Genomic DNA, 21,665 nt, shown 5'->3' with positions numbered 1-21,665 from the left:
AAATTTGAAAACTAATATGGACGCAATAGAAAGTTTGCAAATTGGCTTATTGGCTTTAGAAAGTCAAGCAAATGTCTCAAATTCCCCGCCCCACCCCCACACAATAGCAGGTACTGGGCCACACATCTCAGGAGCCATGAGCAAGTCCACCCAGTATCCCCAAGGTGTGGATGCAGCCACAGAAGCCTTGGAAAATTGGCTAGGTGACCAGAGGAAGCACAGCCTATAGACACAGCACCCAGCACTTCGGTAGCTCATCGCTGATTTAGGGGCAGGACACTTGCTCAGTGTTTTTCTCTTTTAACTGGTAGTTACATATGACTCTAACTTCCCAGCTTCAGGCAGGGTCACATCTGCCCTCTGCCTGCAACCCCCCCCCACACACAGAAGAGTGGGAGTCCCAAGAGAAAGCTCTGAGGTTGAAAGTATACTCATGTGGCCAAGCCTGACCTCAAAAGTGGTCCAAAAGTGGCAGGGACCACTGTCAACACGGGACAGTGTGGCATGCAATCAGGTCCGGAAGTTTGATGCAACCCCAAGAGGGAGGTGTCAACCCCAGGAAGGCAGAATCTTGGGAACAACCAAGGTGAACCTTGTAACTGGAAGAAAGACGCGCACAGAGAATATTCAGACACTTAAGAAAAATGCAATGATCCCCGAGCCTCTAGACTGTGGACTAAGATTCTGCCCCCATTCAAAGCAGCTATTGACTGAACAAACAACAGAGAAGGAGCCCAATACCCAGAGTCTGTATTTCCTTAGTTCTGTCTCACTGACTTTCAACATTCTTCATAAAGGAGACTTTTACAGCAGACACCGTGAGAAGCCTTGGACCACGAAGCCTTTCACTAAAACCTCAGTCTCACTTGTCATCACTGCGGGGGGTAAGATGTCTGCACTAACAGAGACAGGCACCACCAGAACAACTAGAAGGTGAAGTACACTCCCTCTGAGTCAACATCAGCCTAGAGCCCAAAGCGGTCGCTCCCCTAGGGTAAGGTTAATGGCTGAATCCACAACAGCAAGCTAATGGTATGTGCAAAGAGAATGCCTCTGTCCTTTCGTGCAATCTGTGGCCTCTTTGGGAGTGGTTTTTGAAGAGGCTACCATGTCAAAGAAAGGCCACCTTCCCACCTCCGGACACACTCCCTGCGTCCTGGCTCCATTTCTGCTGCTGTAACCAGTAGCCAGGCAAAAGGCAACAGAGGGAGCAAAAGGCTTCTTTCTACACAGCTGGTCTGCAGAAAGCTGAGCATGGAGCTGAGAAAAGCAGGGACAATGTTGGTTTGTTTGTTTGTTTGTTTGTTTGTTTGTTTGTTTGTTTCTCCTGAAGCTCCTAAGCTCTTAGGAGTACTTTAGGGTCCCAATACATTAGATAGATTCACTCCTAAGTCGGTTTTGTTCCTTGCAGCGAAAGATTCCCAATGGAACCATCTCTTTCATGTGTCACGTTTGCTGGGCATGCTGGGAGCTCTAGAGCAAAGCAGCATGGTAGGGGCTGGTAGGGAGAGATGCCTGGTAGACTAGAGCTTGTGGCTGCGAACACCAGAGGTGGCTAGACCATACATCCCTCCGAATACAGGTACCTCCCCTCTCAGACTTCACTCATCAAACTATTTGAAGCTGGAGACTAAAAACCCCAGCACACATTTCTAATCCTGGTGTGTGGTCAGCTCTTGTTTTCAGTTCTGTGCTTTTTTTTTTTTTTTTTTTAAAGATCCAATAGATGTGAGACTTCTCCAATAGATGGCTGGCTGGAAGCAGCCACCATGAGACTTAGATAGACTTAGGAACAGAGTGAGTCGAAGAACAGCAGCTGCGCATGGTGGCTCACGCCTTTAACCCTAGCATAGGAGGCAGAGGCAGGTGTACCTCTGTGAGTTCTAGACCAGCCAGGGCTACATAGTGACACCCTCCCTCAGAAAAATGTTTCAGAGAGAAAAGTATGGCCTATACTGCAAAGAGAAAGTGCTTTAGACACCCACAGAGGCGGTGACAGATGAGCTGTCAGTGTCAATAAAGGGAAAGGTGACACACCAGGAAGAAGCCAGAATGAACACAGTTCCAGCCTCATGGGTCCCCATAGAAGAGTGGAAGCTGACGCCACATGCCAAGCAAGCTGACTTTTCTCTCTGTGAGTGGCATTAGGGCCTGAGTCCTGAAGAACAGACTGCTCAGTAAGAACAGCCACAAAGTCAAGTAGAAGAGACATCGACACACACACACACACACACACACACACACACAGAGAGAGAGAGAGAGAGAGAGAGAGAGAGAGAGAGAGAGAGAGAGAGAGAGAGTGAGTTGTATCTCTTATACACATACACTGGAAAAGGTAATGCGATTCCACCAAAAGCCATACAGGCACAATGTCAAATACACAAAGTAAGGAGAATATGAAACATTCCAAAGGGAAAGTACTAAATCACCCCACATGGATCAAAACTCATCAAATATCTCACTGGCAGCCTAAAAGCACGGAACACATGGACTATGGGAATGACATAGTTCATGCCCTAGTAAATAACTGCCAGTCAAGACTTCTGTAGCCAGCCAGGAAACTGTCTTTCAAGATAGAGACATAAGGGCATTTCATCACCAACTAAGGCAGCATTGCACAGGGAAGATGAAAGACAGTGTCAGTCTTAAAAGACCGACACAGACAAGAATAAAGTTCACGAGAGAAACAGAGAAAGGAAAGGTAAAGTAGGATTCCATCATGCCAGACTCAGTTAAACAATAACCACTCCCCCAGAGAGAAAAGAACAAACTATAATCCAACAACAAAACTATAAGAACCTGTAAACATCTCTCAAAGAACAACCTCAACTTGTCAATTAAAATGTAAAGACCAACTGACTTAAAAACCACAATCCAACAATCTGGGGAAACTAGCAAGCTAGAGACAGAAGGAGGGGATGGAAACCAGGCAAACCAAGCCATACCAAAGATTTAAAAGGGTACTGTTAGTAAATGGGAAAACTCATTATTAAGAAGATACAACAAGTGTAAACACACACACACACACACACACACACATACACACTGAACACTGGGCCTTCCAATCTCATGCTAATAGCCATAAAATCCATTCAGTCTTGATACAATAACAGTCCATCTTTAGATGCGACCTTGAAACTAAAAATCAACAAAGACACTTCAGAGGTTAAGTCATACCACTGATCAAACAGACTTAAATAAAGTTATCTACAGAGTATCCCACATACCAGGTAACAGAATACATTCTTCTCTGCCTCCCAAGGGACCACCTCTAAAACAGGCCACAAGACAGTCTTAACAAATACAAAGGAACCCAGATAATTCCTGTATCTTATCAGACCAGAGTAAGCTAAAGAGCAGAAGCCAGTAGCAAGAAAAAGTTCAAAAACTACACAAATGTAAATCCTCATGACTTCTGTATGACATTTTTTCTTTAAAGTTAGGCTTAAAAATAGCACTTTTCGGGCTGGTGAGATGGCTCAGCAGGTAAGAGCACCCGGCTGCTCTTCTAAAAGTGCAGAGTTCAAATCCCAGCAACCACATGGTGGCCCACAACCATCCTTAACAAGATCTGACTCCCTCTTTGGGAGTGTCTGAAGACAGCTACAGCATACTTACATATAATAAATAAATAAATCTAAAAAAAAAAAAAAAAAAAAAAAAAAAAACCCAGCACTTCTCAAATATCAGCATGCTGCAAAATCTCCCATGGGATTTGTCAAATGTGACTGTTCACCACCCGCCTCAGAACTTCTGATTCAAGGGTTTTGGGACAGAGCCTGTGAGCTGTATTCCTAAGGAGTCCCCAGGTCCCTTAGAGTCCACAGAGCACATTTAGAGGCAGAAGCTGCCAGCTCTCCATGAGAGGATGCATGGTTGGTGCTAACTAGAGATCCCTCCAAACGCTGCAAACCAAGACACTCGCTACAGGAAAGTCAAGGGGTATTAACAGCTTACAATACAGGGTCCCTCGGTCTAAAATAAAATCAGTTTCAGAAGAAGCGCCAAGCTTATCTCATTCTTCCTACATCTCTGAGGTGAACCAGCATGCACAGCCTCAGAGTCAAACATTACTGTTCCCTGTGACCCTCAGCAAAGAGCCACGCAGACACCCAAGGTTTGACCTGAGAATGGCAGACAGCTCCACAATGCAGTGGACACAGAGGGCAAAGCACGGTAGAGCGGAGATAACTCAGCTCAATGTCCTCAACGCCATGGCTTTTGTGGTCCTAGAGAGGCAGTCCTCAAAGGATTCTATCCCCACTGCAGGCCTGCGATGGGAAGGAGGGTGCATCTAGCCTGTGGCTCTCAAACTTTACCCTATCAGAAGTAGATGGAGAAGGGTTGTGTTTTTTTGTTTTTTTGTTTTTTTTTTTTTTTTAAAGCCACTGTTTGGCACATACCGCTGGACAGTTCTCTCAACCATTTTTTTTTGGGGGGGGGGTAAATCATATATCAGATATTTATATTATAATTCATAATGGTGCCAACATTAGTCATGAAATAATTTTGTGGTAAACAGTCTGATCTAGAGACCACACCAGAGAACCGCATGGCCTAGGCTACTGTCAACTGCCTGCTACCTCAGCACCAGCTCCCATAGTGACCTTATACATACCTACTATATGAGGTACCTACAATGTGATAGGCCTCAGGCATTGCACTGTGCAGACTGTAGGCTTCACATTTTTCCCCATTAGTGGACACTTCATATCTCCAGACTGTTATCAGCCCCCTATTACTATGTAATTTCCAAGTTGTGACGTCAGTGGTGGTGGCATGTGATTTTGATCACTCAGGAGGGAAAAGCAGGTGGAACCCAGAGTTGAAAGCCAGCCTCGTCCACAGAGCCAGTTCCAGGACACCCAGGGTGACACAGAGAAACTCTGTCTTGAAAAAAATGTTTTTCATAACAGGAACTGTTTCTTCTCTTCTAATATTTTACCTTGTTTAATTGAAATAAGTTAGGATACTAAAACAATAATCCAGAGCCCCTCCATTGAAAAAAACAACACAAGGGAGAAAGATGCTGGACCACCCTCCCCCCACCCCACTTTAAGCTAAAGCTTGCCAAATGTGAGCCTTCTAAAAAAAAAAAAAAAAATAGAAACTGTTTTTCAATGTTTTCATTTTTTTTTCCTCATGAAAAACAAGGTCTGTTTGTGACACGGTAGAGACAATAATACAGGTTTCAACTAAAACACACGCCCACGTGTTCAAATGAACACATGTGCATAAATGTGTATGCACACACAAAGCCTTCAATAAAGCATTATAAAGCTAAAGTTTCTCCCATGTTGCTCATTTTAATCTTGGGAACGTATGCATGTCCTCCTGCAATCCAGGGATTGAGAGCGGGAGGCTAGGCGAGGGGGTCCTGCTGTGGCTCGGCACACAGGGTCTGCAGTACTGACCGACAGAGAGTCTCGGCAGAGCTCGCACGCTGGTCTTGCAGCAACACCTATCTTGACATCCCCACATCCAAGCCTTCATGCTTGTTAGTCTCTAGGGAAAGCTACACGTGTCAAGCTTCTGCTTCTCCCAAGAGAAGAGGGGCATGGGTTGAGCCTTTTACGTCTCTGTAGCCTGAGAACAAAGACCACGTGATAGGCTGGGCATAGCCGTGATTTCTGGGGGCTAAGACTCCTTCCACCACGAAAGGCAAATTCAGGTTGCCCTGGCACGCACCCTGGAAGCACTGGGCTGTGGTGGGTGGGCGGGCTAGCCTTCTAATCTCCTCCCTGGCTCCTCCAAACACCTTACTCTCTTCCCTTAGCCTCTAATTAAAGTTAGCTGCAGTTACAAAAAAAATAAAAAAATAAAACAAGAAGCACATTGTTCCGGTAAGTCAACCCATCCTAACAGAAAACCTTACACAACTGTGATTTCATCTTGTAAGCCGGGAAGACTGGCCTTCCAACTGCTGTGTGTGCGCACACACACCCACAACTGCACGTATGTGTGTGCAGCACATCTATGCCTGGTGCTCCTGGAAGTGAGGAGCCCGAATCAGACTTCCTGGAACTGGAGTTACCCATAGTTGTGAGCTGGGAACTGAAGCCAGGTCCTCTGCAAGAGGAGCAACTGCTCTTGAGCACTGAGCCATCTCTCCAGCCACTTTGACTACAGTGAAATAATTTCTCCACCTATTCGCTCCAGGTTCGGGACACAGATGTTAATCACTGGGATTGGGGAGAGCCGAGTTGGAGAAGGCTTTGAACATTCCAGTTACTTTAAACACGCAAGCATCTGCTACGCTCACCAGGGGCTTTTCCTCGTTGTTCAAAGCCTCTGCTGTTTCCAGTTTAAAGGAGAAAATCACGATCCTAAGTTTTATTTATTAAAAGTGGAAACTGGACAAGCATTGGCTTTATTATTCCAGGTCCTTCACACTGACAAAGTATTGTTTTAAATCTTGATTTAATTTAATACCTACGGGTATTTTGTATGCCTGCAGTGCCCCTGGAGGCCAGAAGAGGGCGTCGGATCCCCCAGAGATTGGAGTTACACAGGATTGTGAGCCGCCGAGTAGGTACTGGGAATGGAAGCCAGGTTCTCCGGAAGTGCTTTTAACCACTGAGCCAACTCTCCAATCCCCTCGTGGCATTATCCTTTTCTTTTCTGTGAAGACTGCTCTGTGGTGGTGATCTTAACCCAGGAGGCACTCTAATAACCCAGACATCAGAGCCACACCTTCCCGAACTCTGACAGCCAGGCTTTCTTCCTCTTCAGACAAAAATCCACACCAGTTCGAATGTTATTCATAAGACAAGCTCGGAGGAAAGGGGATTTCCTCATGAAATCAAACTGCCCTGGACCAACATATACACCACTATAAGGTTTGAAGAGACTACCAGGAACGCAAAAGCCAGTCCTGCCGAGAACGACCCCTCCACCCAACCTCCCCATCCTAGTTCAGTAGGAGACTGTGTCTCTGGAATCGCTGGCTATAAAACTGAAAAAAGACAAAGCCATTTTTACCAGAAATAGCTTTTGTCTCCTCCTCAGTTAAAAACACATACTGATGCAATGAACACACATTAACATCTTAAGCTTTTCAGCTAAACTGAACACGCCTCAAAAACACATAAACATGTAGTTCAGTCGCTATTACACACACATAAGCCTGAGATGTATTAGTGGAAGGAAAACATCAACTTCTTGGTTTCGACTTGTTTTAAACTGAACTACACCACTGGGTGTGGCTACACCCACCTGTAATCTCAGTACCGAGGGGGCAAAAGTGGACAGTCACAAGTTTGAGGCCAGCCTAGACCACATAGGTGATGAGCTGTTTCAAAACAAAATCAACCAACCAACCAACCAACGAAACAAACAAACCAGAAACAGGGGTCTCCTCAAGAATGCCTGCCCACAGAGGCCCTAGCCCCACAGGGAGCCTGGGCAGACTGTAGTAAATAAACTTAAGGCTTTATTTATGAAACATGAAACTAAGGAGCCAAATTCTATTTACCAAATATTTAAGTTTTCCTATAGACCAAAATTTCTCTATAGATAATTTTTCTACTGCTTTTGAATAAAATGTGTTGGTTTTTGCTCTTCTAATAAACTAAGGACACTACTCACTCTGTGTGTTTTAAGATTTTCATCTGAGACCCTGTAATGCCAAGTGTATTTCTGGTATTCATTCAAAAGTCAAATTGGGGCTGAAGAGTTGACTGGGAGCTTAAAGGCACTTGTTGCTCTTGCTAAGAGCCCGAGTTCAGTTCCCAGCATCCACAAAGTGGCTCACAACCATCCATAACTCTAGTTCCAATGGATACACCACCCTTTCCTGACCTCAGAGAGCACTATACATGTACTTGATATACATACATACATACATACAGACAGACAGACATAATACATTGATGCAGGCAAAACACTCATATGCATAAAAGAAGTAAATCTAATTAAAATAATTAAATGTTTTAAAGCAAAATTAGGTGAGGATCTGACTGTAATTTATGTAAGATTATAGATGCCTAGAAACCAAACAGTAGGTCGTGGTCATTATTGGCTTTTTTGTTTCACAATGTGCTTAATTTTTCAGCCAGGGCGTGATGACCATACCCATGGCCTCGAATATACCAGGCAGGTGCTCTACCACTGGCTACATCCCCAACACTAAGTTGTTCACTTAAAAGAAAAGAACCTTTGGCTGGCAAAATGCCTCAGCAGGTGAAGCACTTGCAATACCCAGGCTGGTGATCCAAGTCCATCCCTGGAGAACAGGAGTGGGGAGCAACTCCTAAAAGCTTTCCTCTGACCCCTCACACAGACAGGGCACTCGCAACGACACAGTCTTTTATTTTAGAATCTCACTTTTAAAAATGAAGCATGGCTACATCCTTGCCTATTAAATACATAGAACCCACTTGGCTCAATAATGCGATCTCCTTTGGTTAAGTCCTAATAAGCAATCTGCATGCACAGTCCTGACTCTGGCTGTTTCTCAGGTTAGATTGATGAAGAGCACCAGCGGGGGAGTCTAGCAAGGGGCACTGCCAGAGAAACAGTAACTTCAGCCCCAGTACAACCTCCAGCAAGTGTCAACAACCTCACCATGCAAGGTTTGCTCTGTCATTGATACGACTGTATATTATGTATCACTCTGCCTTGAGAACAAGACCTGTTCTTGCAGAGAACACACACAGCACTCACTGTCATTCACACATAAGTCACCACGGGATGGAGCACACACACACCTTCCGCCCCCCAACTGGGTCCCTGGGGACAGGTACTGTGGAACCCTGTTTGTTGTTGTTTCATTTTGCTTTGCTTGTTTTGTTTTGCTTGTGGAGGTGCAAATTGGTGTCATTGAGAATTAATTGATTTGGCAAGATACACCTACGATCTTTGGTACTTATAGTTTTTTCTTTACTGTTTGTAACTTCTGTTTTGTTTGAGGTGGGGGGGTTGTTGTTGCTGCTGCTATTGTTTGTAAAGACAGCGGTCAGGGTGGATCAGCAGGTGGCCTGGAACCTGGTTCTCTTGCCTCTGCCTCCTGAGAGCTGCCTTGCAGGCACAGAACCACCACATCTGGCTGCGTGTTTTGAACCTTCTGAAACCTACTTTTCCCTCTAAATACACAGTAAGGAAATAATGTTGTTAAAAAAAAAATACATAGAAAGAAATGCATTTGTTGCTTACTTCATTATTGTAACAAAAAGCCAGAAATTTTAATTATTAAGCAAGCATTTAAAAAGTTGATGAAGCCTGACAATGAACTATTATGCAAATGGGGTATAAAGTTAATAAATTCCCATTTAAAACCAATATAATTTGCTACCTAGCATTTATGTGCATGTGTATGTATACAACTATATGTACATGTATATGTATATATACACACACATATATATATGTGTAGTGTGTGTGTATATTGTGTATGCAGCAATATAAAGTTAATAGAGGCAGATGATTTTACAAAGGAAAATAGAAACCCTCAATTTCCATAATAAGTGGTGTTAAACAGATACATCAAGATTTAATCAGTAGCATTAAGATGAAAGTCCTTTAACAGATTGACCTTCTGCTAAAGAGCACCCAGCCCAGGTCACAGGTTAGGTTTCTGGGGACTGTCCTGATTCCTTTTACCTGTATTGTGCAGGCTGTCCACCAGCTGGGCCCACTGGACCACCAGGAACACAACTCAACCTCAAAGCTGTCCCACCCGGAAGTCAGTCAAGGCTTCATTTATGGCCAGACTGTGCTGGGGACATTTTTTCACAGTCATGAAAGTGTAGTTTTTGATTGGGGGAAAAAAAAAATCAAGCCTAAGTCGACTTTATATTGATAATTTTTTTCAAATGTACACAAACACAAACCATCCTAAAACACAGGATAATTCCATAAACTCTTGCAGGCAAGCACAAACTAAAACAAACCATCACAGAGGTGACAGGCACTTGCCCGAATGTCCCAACACGTAAAAAGCAAATTCTCCCAAATAATTACCAATTAAAACACACACACACACACACACACACACACAAATCCAGTTACACGACTGTTGTAAACATACAGAAAGGCAGAGAGAGCACAGAATGAAAGAATATGTCCTGTGTTCAGTGACCCAGAGAACAAAGAGAGATACAGCCTTAAGGAATGACAGAGAACTACCTGTGCAAATGAAAATAGCCCATTTGTTTGGAAAAGGTAACAATGAATGAATGCATTGAAAAATTACAACAAAACAAAAACCAGAAAATAACAACTCTTAAGGCCTCTCAGAAATTCCACCCAAGGTAAATAGTTACAGAGAGTCAAAAATGCAGTGAGATAGCACAGGGCTATCCCAGGCTGCTAGGAAGCTATTCATGGTTGACACCAATAAGAGATCTTGGAGGAGGGTCGGGGAAGGGCAGGTTACAAGACTGGGTTAGACTTGGGAAGTTAGACTGGGTCAGACTTGAGAAGCCACATCCAAAGAGACACCGCACCAAGGGTGTCCCCACACAGAGGGGCTGTCCAGATAAAGGGGGTCAGTTGGGAGAGAAAGGCTGGCCATCCATCTCACTCCCTGGAGGCCCCGGAGCAGACACATTCAGCAGTGGGAATGGAAAACAGACTCACTTTTGAAAGGAAACAATCAAGTAAAATGTATCAAGTGTGTAATGAAGTTACCATTTTGTTCTAGTGAGAGAACAGCTGTAGGTCATTCTGTAGCCCAGGATGACCTTGAACATTCAGCAATTCTCTTGCTTCAACCTCCCAAGTGCTGAAGTGCTGAGATTATAGGCAGGAACCACAACGGGCCTATGGTTTATTTTAAGGTTACTTCTGACCCTGTAATTTTGAATCTATTAACACATAGTAAGGAGATAATAAAATAATTTTTTGTTTGTTTGGGTTTTTATCTTTTTTTTTGTTTGTTTTTGTTTTTGTTTTTCGAGACAGGGTTGCCCTGGCTGTCCTGGAACTCACTCTGTAGACCAGGCTGGCCCTGAACTCAGAAACTTGCCTGCCTCTGCTTCCTAAGTGCTGGGATTAAAGGCGTGCGCCACCACTGCCCAGCATGAAATAATGTTTTAAAGTAAATCCAGCAGTGGAGATGCCTGCTCTGTTAGTAAAGTCCTTGCCACACAAGCAAGAGGACCTGAATTTAATCCCCCAGAGGCAGTATGAAAAGGCTGAACATCCTGGCTCATGCCTGCAACCCTGGTGCTGAGAATGTAGTCTAGCCTCGCTGGGGAGCTCCAGGTTCAGTGAGGGACCCTGTCTCAAAAAAAATAAGGTAGAGTGTGATGGAGAAAGATGCCAAGATAGACCTGTGTGTGTGTGTGTGTGTGTGTGTGTGTGTGTGTGTGTGTGAGAGAGAGAGAGAGAGAGAGAGAGAGAGAGAGAGTCAATCCAAAGACATAAGCACAAATGACAAATCTTTCACAAACTTGATTTTTCAACTACCATGCAGACATTACACATGTTTATGAAGAATCTAAGACAGGGAAAGATGTTTCCAAGTTACGCAGAAAAGTAGGTATGATGTTCAAGAGATTTAAAACAAAACAAAACACATGCCGGGTGTGGTGGCGCATGCCTTTAATCCCAGCACTTGGGAGGCAGAGGCAGGCAGATTTCTGAGTTCAAGGCCAGCCTGGTCTACAGACTGAGTTCCAGGACAGCCAGGGCTATACAGAGAAACCCTGTCTCAAAAAACCAAAAAACAAACAAACAAACAAACAAAAAACCACAGAAATGACCAGAAGGAAACCTACCAGAATTTAAGCGGTTTCGCCTTTCACTGGAAGTCTACTGGGGAGGTTAACTTTTCCCTTTCTGTTGACTTATTTACATTGGGAGTCAGGAGGCAGCCATGCCACAGCATGCCTGTGACGGTGAGAAGACAAGAGTCCTGCCACGTGGATTCTGGAGAGCAACTCAGGGCGTGAGGCTTGGGGGCAAGCACATTTACCAGCGGAATGTTGAGATTAAATAAAATGCACGCTCTTTCTCATTCAGAATCCAAGCCTTTTCAGGTCCCACTGGTCTGCAGCTAAAGACAAATGACCTAATTTTGTGAGGCGAGGAATAGTTTGAGACAGGGTCTCAGGCTGCGCAGGCTCTTCAGCCCAGGATGACCCTGTCTCAATACTGCTCTCCCCGCACTTCTAAATCAGTGCTGGGATTATGGTCATGTTCGCTCTGCTCAACTAACTTAACTTTTGAACCTTTTTCTTCCTCCCTAAAATGGAAATCAAAGCCAGTTTAAACTGCCTCCAGATTGAATACCATTGAACTATCCAAATTTACAAGTCTCCCTAGTATTGGGAAGTCTGACCGGCAGGCTCGGGCATTTCTCCAGGCAGTCTGAAGTTTTAGCAGGAACCAGTACAACACCAAAGCTCCATGAAGGAGACTCCCAGCACCTTCAGAAGAAAATGTCACTGCCCGGCTTCACAGTGGAGAGCCCTACATACTCAAGCTGTCACATTTGTACCAAATGTCTATCCCCCTTGAACATAGTCACCCGTGTGGACCAGAATAGACTTATCAGAAGCCAAAAGCAATGCTGTAGATGAGATATCACATGAGGTGAGCTTACCCAATAAGGTAAGGTAGCCCCAGTCCATCAGATCTCAAGTCCCAGGTAAGGCAGCATGGTGAAGCAGCAGACGCTGGGGACATCTGCTGAAAGGGTGCTCATTAGGAGATGGAAGAGAAGCCACAAAGAGCCAGAGTTAGGTGCAAACTCAGATTACAGGACTGCCAAATTGTAGGAGTGAGCCAAAGGTGGAACACTGTGTGCCTCTTTGGAAGTATCTAGCCAACACTGCCACCAGTATACTCAAAACACCGCCTTTCCAGATCCTTGTGTTATCAGTGTGTTCTGGTTTGACTTCTGCTGCTGGGATAAACATTCTGACCAAAAGCAACTCAGGCAAGGGCCACATTCCATCACTGAGGGAAACTGGGACAAAAACTCAAAACAGGCAACCCTGCTCTGTGGTTCATGCTCACAAAGCTTGCACCTGCATAGGGATGGCACCACCCATGGTGGGCTAGGCCCTCCTACGTCAAGTAACTATTGAGACTCCCACCACCACCACCTGCTCAGACTTGCCCACAGGCTGATCTGATCCAGAAAATTTTGCAATCAAGGCTTTTCTCTCAGATGACAGTATGTTGTGCTAAGTTGACGATTAAAGCTAATTAGGGCATAGCACAACTATGTGTACTTCATGTTATTAACACGAAACAATCAGAGCACGTGTCCTCTATATAGATAGGCATATGTGAATCATTTCTACTTTGTCTGTATTGAAGGTGTGGCTCAGAGTGTTTTTGTTGAAGGTGAAGGTATAATAAAAATGTTTTTTGTTTTTAGTAAATTTACTCATCCTCCACCACCTACCACCCCCTCTATATGTGTCTCTGTGTGTGCGTGTCTGTGTGTAGGTCAGATGACAACCATGGCAGTTGGTGTCATGGCAGTTGGTGTCAGAGGACGATCCATGGTATCTGTTTTTTTTTTTTTTTTTTTTTTCCTTCCACCCGTGAGCCCCAGAAACTGAACTCTGGTCATCAGGCACGGTGACATACATCTCTGCCTGCTGAGCCATCTCCAAGGAACCTCTAATTTTTTCCCCTAGTTTTTCTACGCAGGGTTTCTCTGTGTAGCCCTGGCCGTCCAGAACTCCCTCTGTAGACCAGGCTGGTCTCGAACTCAGAGATCTGCCTGCCTCTGCCTCCCAAGTGCTGGGATTAAAGGCATGCGCCACCATCACTTGGCTTCAAAATATTTTTATACATAGAACTGACACAGAAAGTACACTTTCTATCACTGAGTGACAGAGGTTAGGATATCTGCCAAGTATCAAACAATGACCCTGCCAAGGAGCTCACTAGCCATATATGTAACAGAGAAGAAAAAAGCCACACGGGAGACTTTTACCTGGAGTCCAACAAATGTTCTCTTAGTACTCATATGAGCCCTGTAACAGTTGAGGCTCTTACATCATTTTCTAGCAACAAAGTTACCACTGATCAAGCATACTGCCGGGCTAGTGGTCCCTAAGCATCTCTGGACCACACTGCACTTTGAGATTCCTTTTTTTTTTGGACCATCTTCTAGGAAAGCATGCACAAATATAACTGCATTGAGTTTCATAGATTTTTTTGAAACATAAACAAATAAATGCACACAGTAAGCAGACTGTCCTAAACCTAGAGGACTTAGTTGAGAGACATAGTCCTAGGATCCCTCTTCGGCAGCATCATCTGAGCTGCAGAGAAGATCCTCCAGAGATAACACACCACTTTATTCTCAAGCACAATGCATAGAACTGACACAATGTCACTCTGCTACACAATGGCTCTTCAGACTTCCCAGTGAGTGGAATACTCATATTAGAGTCCAAGCACAATGCACAAAGGGCAGAGACACAGACAGAGCTGCCATATCAGGAATGTGGGGACGCTCTGACTTCAGCCAGATGAAGCAAAGATTACTATTGATAAAGGTAAGAAAATAAAGTCTGATACGAGACTGCATCATGAACGATTTTACACAACAGAGTCACAGGTTACAGGTCCATCTTTTAAAAAAACAAAACAAAACAAAACAAAAAACCACAGATAAACAGATTAACATCCTCTGAGAACACCAGCATGCATCGATTGGAATCAGTTGAGACCAAGTGGCTTCAGCTTCCCCATTTTAAAGGTAATAAAGAAGACATCTTCTAGAGCCGGGCGTGGTGGCGCATGCCTTTAATCCCAGCACTTGGGAGGCAGAGGCAGGCGGATTTCTGAGTTCGAGGCCAGCCTGGTCTATAAAGTGAGTTCCAGGACAGCCAGGGCTATACAGAGAAACCCTGTCTCAAAAAACCAAAAAAAAAAAAAAAGACATCTTTTGAAGGCTGGGGGAGGGGGATGTGTTAGATTTATTGTTGCATGACAAGTCAGGTTATAGCCCACATATTATCTTGCATTCATTCGTCAAACGTGTAGTGAGATGTAGCTAAGAGTCAAACATCAAAACCCAGTAAGATTAGAATACCTCTCCTTAATGACACTTATCCCATTAGGAAGATGGAAAGCTAGCCGTTCTAGTGGCTGCTAATGACAGCCAATATTCGTGTGGTGGTTTATAGATTATAAAGTACCCTGCATGCATCACACCATGTAATCCTCCCAGTAGCTTCGAGAGATGTGGTAACTGGTCGTCTGCCTCATTTATGCAATAAGGATTCAAGCTTGGTGCAAAATGGGGGACTCCCTTTACCAGCATGGCTTCTCTTTCTCTGACCTCGTGTTTGAAACCCCCATACCCTCTACCTGCAGAATATCCCAGAGCCTTGGTGAGATTACAGGCTCAGTTTCCTCTCTCCTGCTAAGAACCTGTTCAGCAAGTCCCGGAGATTCCTGGAATGCCTCCCCATGCTAATGAGGTATCTTACCTTATTACCTTAGCCTTCAGCCAATGACCTTTGCCCACTCTGGATATTTCTACCTCCTTCCCCCAAACTATATAACCCTTGATTCATCTCGATAAAGTTGATCTGTCTCCCCAAAGCTGATTCCAGAGTATCGTCATCTGTCGTACTCACGGGCCAGTGGCCAATGACCCCATGGAGAAAGGAAGACCACAATTCCCTAAGACAATTTTAATAAGAGCACATTCATATAAGTGTCATTAAAGAGATTTGTAAACATGAAAAAGATATACAGGCTCAATCTAATGAAAAACGCAACTGCTAGTATTAATAATATATACATGAATGTGTATATATGTGTGTGTATATATGAATATGTATGTATGTGTGTGTGTATGTATGTATGTACGTGTGTATGTATGTAAGCATGAAAGAATGCATGGGAAAAACTTTCCATTAATGAAATGAGGAAAGTCTCTTTATATTTATCTAAATGCTAAATTCTGAGCTCTGAAGCTGGGAATCATGCTCATTTGCTTCTTGTTGCTTTTCAGTTGTTCCTGGTACTGCAGAGTCTCCAGCCCCTGCAGAGTCTCCTCCAATCCCTGCAGAGTCTCCAGCCCATCCAGTCTCTCGTCCACTCCCTCCCTGCCCCCCTGCTTTTCCCTCTTAAAATACAGATCTCATATGAAAACCCTTGGAGGCCTCCAAACCACTACAGGACACACCAGGACAATCCTGCCTCGCTTCTGGGCCATCAGTGGCTGGAGATGGCCAGCAACTTAAATCTCTTCAGAGCTCTTAATAACCCAGGTTCCCCAGCCCAGACCCCCGATTCAGCAGCATGCACTCCCTCCCCCTCGCTCTAGAAAGTTTCATCCAGCTGAAGTTAATTATGTCTTTATCTCAAAGCCTTCTTCACCCATCATTTCTGACATCCAGTTGATCAGCTTTTCTCTCCCAGAGAGAGATTTCAAATCGGAGCCACCCTTATTGAAGGTCTCCTTTCCCAAACTAGGATTTTCTTTACTGCTTGGTAAGAGCTACTCTACCCATTTTATTGAACAATAATTTAAAATTATTTTATAATATATAGATGTTTAAAATAATTAGTGGATTCACTGGATATGAAAAAAAGACTTCAAAGGACTTTACATACTCTTAAAGGCTCCCTCCACTTCCCCACAGCCCATAGATGAGCCTTTACCTTCCCACACTCTCCCAAAATACCTTCCACTCTCCTCTCCCATCATAATGGTACCTTGATGGAAAATACCCAGGGCAACCCAGGAAGGCAGCAGACGGCTCCAAGCCCAAGGGTCACACAACTGAAGCAGGACGACATCGCTCACAGCATCAAGCCCTTATTTTCACATCTCACCTACAAAGAGTTTTGAGAAACTCAGCTTTGTTCTGGTATTTTCTAGCAGTGCCATTCCTTATCCAAATGTTCTTTGCAGCAGGGTACTCATTTTCAAAGGCGGCCAGGTCAGCTTAACCAGGGCGAGTTCTTGGGGGAACTCATAAGGACTTCCTTCCCAGCTAACCTTGAAGCACCCATTCCTCCCCTCCACTTTCTTCACTTGAAGATCGATTTGCCTCCTCTTTTCAGAGCACACATCTAGAAGACACTATAGAGATAGAAGCTCCTGTGCTCATGGGTACAGTCTGACATGTGCACAAACAACTACAAAGACATGGCAAAAGGCCAAGGAATGTTCCAGAAGGGAGGCATTAATGTGCAAGAACGAATGTGCTTGGAACACAGGCACGAGGAAGGCAAAGGACAGCCTGGTGGTGGGGACTTCTCTGGATTTAAGAATGTGACTAAGACTTCACATGGGTCCAGCCAAAGCCTTCTGGGTCACGCTTCGGAAAACTGAGGCACTTTCTATTGCAGAAAATTCTTGTTTTCAATTTCTTTAAAACAGACTTTGTTTTTTGTTTTTTTGTTTTTTTCAATTGTTTGGTCTTTCTCCTCTCAAGACTGCCAACAGACATCTACAAATCAGAAAATGATATACATTTCTTTTCTTTTTTTTTTTTTAAAGAATCTTTTAAAGTTTGTGACAAATTTTTAAATGAATCACCTTTGCAAGACCTTGAAGTATGCTACTGGCTGTCCTGGTACTCACTCTGTAGACCAGGCAGGCCTTGAACTCAGAAATCCACCTGCCTCTGCCTCCCAAGTGCTGGGACTAAATGTGTACGCCACTACTGTCCGACTGCTAGGCAACTCTTAAGATGGTACCCAGTCTTGGTTGAAAAACAATCAGTGCCTATCAGTAAGTTTACTCCAAAAGCTAAGGAAAAGTACAGGTATCTGTTAATTTAAAAAAAAAAACATGAATAAGTAAAAAGTACTTTTAAAATATATAATAGATTCACTATTTACAAACTCATCTGCTCACTGAAATTTACTTGTAGTCCCAACTCAATAAATGTGCAGACTGCCCAAATGCTTTTATTACTCTGCATAGATTGCCACATGAGGTCAGATGAGGATGTATTCACTTTCTTTCAGCTTCCCTGTTATATATAAATGTCCCTTTTTCACAACCTTTGAGGGGCCTTTTGTGATGACGTCACTAGGCTTGAGCCTTCTCTTCCAACCCTCTCTGGACCACACTAACCCTGCAGACACCGGCTTCCTTGACATGTCTGCTGCTGCCTTTGTGCAGGTCCAGCTACAAATGCTTTTCCTCAGTTGCTACATAACCTGAGACAGCTCTTACGACTGTCTTCTTGACCCACGGAATGCATTATTTTTACGAGCAGTCTTCTGAAACAGCTATGTCTTTGGTCACACGATTATACCTACAATTCTGTCTGTTTAAAACTCATTTTTCAATAGCTACCTGAAACAATCCCCCATCTTACAGTCTAGGACATGAACATTTCATCCACTCTTACTCAAGGAGCCTTTAAATTTCCTGATATGACAGTTGTATGTACAGATGCAGATACACACAAAGTAAATACACAGATGAAAGAGAAGCATATGACAGCATCCCAGAACCCCATCATAAAAATCTATTATTACAAAAAGTCTTCCAACATATGCTACAATGAAGAGTCTACATATATTCAACACAGTGAGCTGCAGCAAGTACGGTCTTGGCCAGTTCTTTCCATCTGGTCCTTTTGTGTTTGGTTTCTTTGGAGATTCATTGTTTTATGTGTATGAGTGATTATGTGTACACCCATGTGCATCTAATACCCAAAGGCCAGAAGAGGGCACAGGACTCCCTGCAACTGGAAGCTACAAATGGTTGGGAGCTCCCACATAGGGAACTCCCATATAGGGGCTGGGAACTGAACCCAGATCCTCTGCAAGAGGAGCCAGTGCTCTTAACCATTGAGCCATCTCTCTACCCACTTTGCTATTCCATCTTAAGCAAAAGTAAGCTGTGTCTCTTATGAAAGCTTATGTTTTTATAGCTGATAAAGATGTTTGCTTTTAACCATAACCGCAATGTCATCATCAAACTTAAGAAAACTTGAGAGCCTTCTGCATAGGAATTCTTCTGTCAAAGGTGTTGTTATATCACATTTATTCAAGAACCTAAACAAGGTCCCCAAGTCCTCAGCGTGGTAAGTGAGGTTGTGTCAGAGTAGTACAGAAATGTCCCCACAAAGCCTGAAAAACAACAGCTCACTGGACTGGAAGACTTAAATTGTAAGGCTGCCCCAACAAAGTGGAAAAATAACAAAATCTACAACTACTCAGAACATCATGAAGCAGGGAAAGAAGCAGAGGACTCCAAAAAGGCTGATAGTAGAGAGCCACGAATGACTGGGTAAGCCACTGAATTATCTTAATGGCTTCAAGGATCTAGCCTAGAAAACTCACACTTCCGACTAATGGAGCAATGGCCAGCTTTTGAAAAGGGGAATCTTCTAAACTTGGTGGCTAATTTATTTTATTTCCTAAACATCCATGTCATAAACACGATGGTACATCAAGGCACCCTAATAACTGGGCTACAAGTTCAAAAGGTTCCTGGGTACAAGACTGTGTTTACTTCCCTTAAGAGACAAAAATAAAATATGCCTCAAATGGGCGGTAATGGTTCAAATGGCTGTCTCTTAGCTTTTTATTCATCTCTAGTTCTTAGCTTTTTCTAGAAAAGAAAATGAACATGACCCTCAACTTATTGGGACGACAGCCAACAGTACCGGTGGATCAAGAAGGGCACTTCAGAACCGTATGTGAAGGTTGCTATGACCACACCTGCTTCACAGGCGGGGAAACTGGGGCTGCAGAGGACCTGACACTGTCAGGAGCATGTCTCACAACTGGGCAGCATTGAGACTCCAACTCCAGAGACCAAGATTCAAGGTACGCTCAGCCACAGGGCAGCACAGCGAGCCTACCGGGTTTTCAAATGCTTCCCTTCCGCACGGACAAATGGACAGACACGGACACAAGGATGCTTTTTACATGCTCAACCATTTTAAAAGGAAAAAAAAAACGTTTGCTAACAATGATAACATTTTTTTCTCGCCCTACCATTCTCATTTGTGTGTGTGGGATGGGTGTAGTGTGTGTGTGTGTGGGGGGGGGGTCAGGCATGCACGCCTGTGTGTTTACGGGGGCCAGAGGTTGACATCAGAGGTCTTCCTCAATCCCTTCCCACTGGCATGTTCAGATTCAGCTGAACTGATTGGCCAGCAAGAACCAGGGACACTGTCTTTGGGATGATGTCCCCTCCAGCCTGGAGGTAACAGATATGTGCCACTGTGCCTTGCTTTTACAGGGATGCCAGAACTTAACCTCAGGTCCTTACACTTGCCCAGCAAGCATGTTAGTAATTGAGTCATCTCCCTAGCTCCTGTTTGCTTTGCTCGACCTGCCCATACAGCTGGGGATAGATAAACTTTGCCTTCTGTCCCACTCCACCTCCACATCCTAACTGTTGGATTACAGGTGTGTGCCACCACACTCAGTTTTATAGGGAGCAAACCTAAGACTTCACGTATGCTAGTTAACACTTTACCCAACTTAGCCCTGCACCCTAGCCTCCCTTTCTCCAATTTGACATTTATTATCAAAAGTAATTTCAGATTCCCTCTCATCTGTAAGACACAAATTTTGGAAATGCTTTTGTATTCAGTAATATTTATCTTCCCACCAAATAGAATCTAGAAAAACCATAGAGCTATGTATGACCCACCTCCCCCACCGACTTCACAGTAACATTTTAATTAGAGTACTATGATTTTAAAACTAGTTGTCTTAAGTATAGCTCTGAAAAAAAAAAATCTAATCATCACTTTACACATGGCCAGTGATGTTTGTGAACACACAATTAATGACGGTATTGTAGCACTGGGAAGGTTAAAAGTTGTTTAAATTCTAAAGTAGAAGGGACTGCCGGTATCTTTATCACCACCCAAGGATAACTTCAGCATTTCAAAGGAATTTTTCCCTAATTGTATTTTGAGAAGCATTTTTTTAAAACTACTTATGCACTGGGAATCCGCAGGTCTTGTCAAATCCAGCACTCCGTAGCCATGGTACAAGTCTGGACACAATACATCTAAAGGAATGTCTTAAGGTTCACTTGCACTAGGCTCTGTGATTTCAGCTACTCAGATACTTCTCAGTCACTCCAGAGGAAGGACAGCCACTTATACCCCTCTATCCCTGGTACAGACTGAACTGAGGTCAAACCTAGTCGGTACCTGTTGTGCCCACTCTGAATTTGGACGTAGGCTGGTGTGCAGTCATTTGGTGATTTCAAGGAGTGTGCGTGCCCTTGCCTCGCACCAAGTAGAATGGAAGACTGCACTCATCCTAGATGCACAGGAGTGGGCTGCATGCTCATGTCCGGTGCCATCACATATAAGGGGTGGGGTGGACTCTCCCCTAACCTACCTAACAGGGGTGCTGGCTCCCTGGAGCTCAACACCCAGGCCTTGGTGAGCATCAGATTGACTTTGCTATGGGTTACAAATGTAGCTACAATCGGGAAATGGCTTTCTCTGGGATTCAGGACTGGGTCCTTTGATTCCATGAGTACTAATAACTGTCTAGGAGCTCCGTCTCCTAACTGTGGCGCTCTGAGTGTGTGCCCCCGGAACACCAGCAGCAGCTTTACCGGCTGTGGCAGTTCAGTCAAGTGGGCACACAGAGTTAACTGAGCAAGTCTGTGAGTCTGTTTCTGCAAGGGATTTGTGTGAACTTGGAGAGCTGATGGAGAAGACTTCTCTCAGCAGTGTGGACAGGCATCCAAATCGCATCAGAGATGGAGGAAAGGCAAAATCATCCCTTAGCCCGAA

General features: G+C 44.1%; 1 protein-coding gene across 7 annotated transcripts in view; it reads right to left on the bottom strand.

Moving 5' to 3' along the window:
* The window catches only part of Kank1 (KN motif and ankyrin repeat domains 1), a 190,125-nt gene that overhangs the window by 120,470 nt on the left and 47,990 nt on the right, over nucleotides 1–21,665 (bottom strand). Inside the window, exon 1 of one of the 7 annotated variants that reach the window (XM_029536849.1) lies at nucleotides 16,642–16,744. The exons of the other annotated variants lie outside the window; for them this stretch is intronic. The gene's annotated coding sequence lies outside the window, so the exon portion shown is untranslated. Of the gene's footprint in view, nucleotides 1–16,641; nucleotides 16,745–21,665 lie in introns of those variants that run through there. 7 annotated transcript variants of the gene reach the window in all.

Source organism: Mus pahari, chromosome 1, assembly GCF_900095145.1.
Source record: "Mus pahari chromosome 1, PAHARI_EIJ_v1.1, whole genome shotgun sequence".
NCBI lineage: Eukaryota > Metazoa > Chordata > Mammalia > Rodentia > Muridae > Mus > Mus pahari.
The sequence above is the reverse complement of the archived record's forward strand: the minus strand, read 5'-3'. Positions and strand labels throughout refer to the sequence as shown.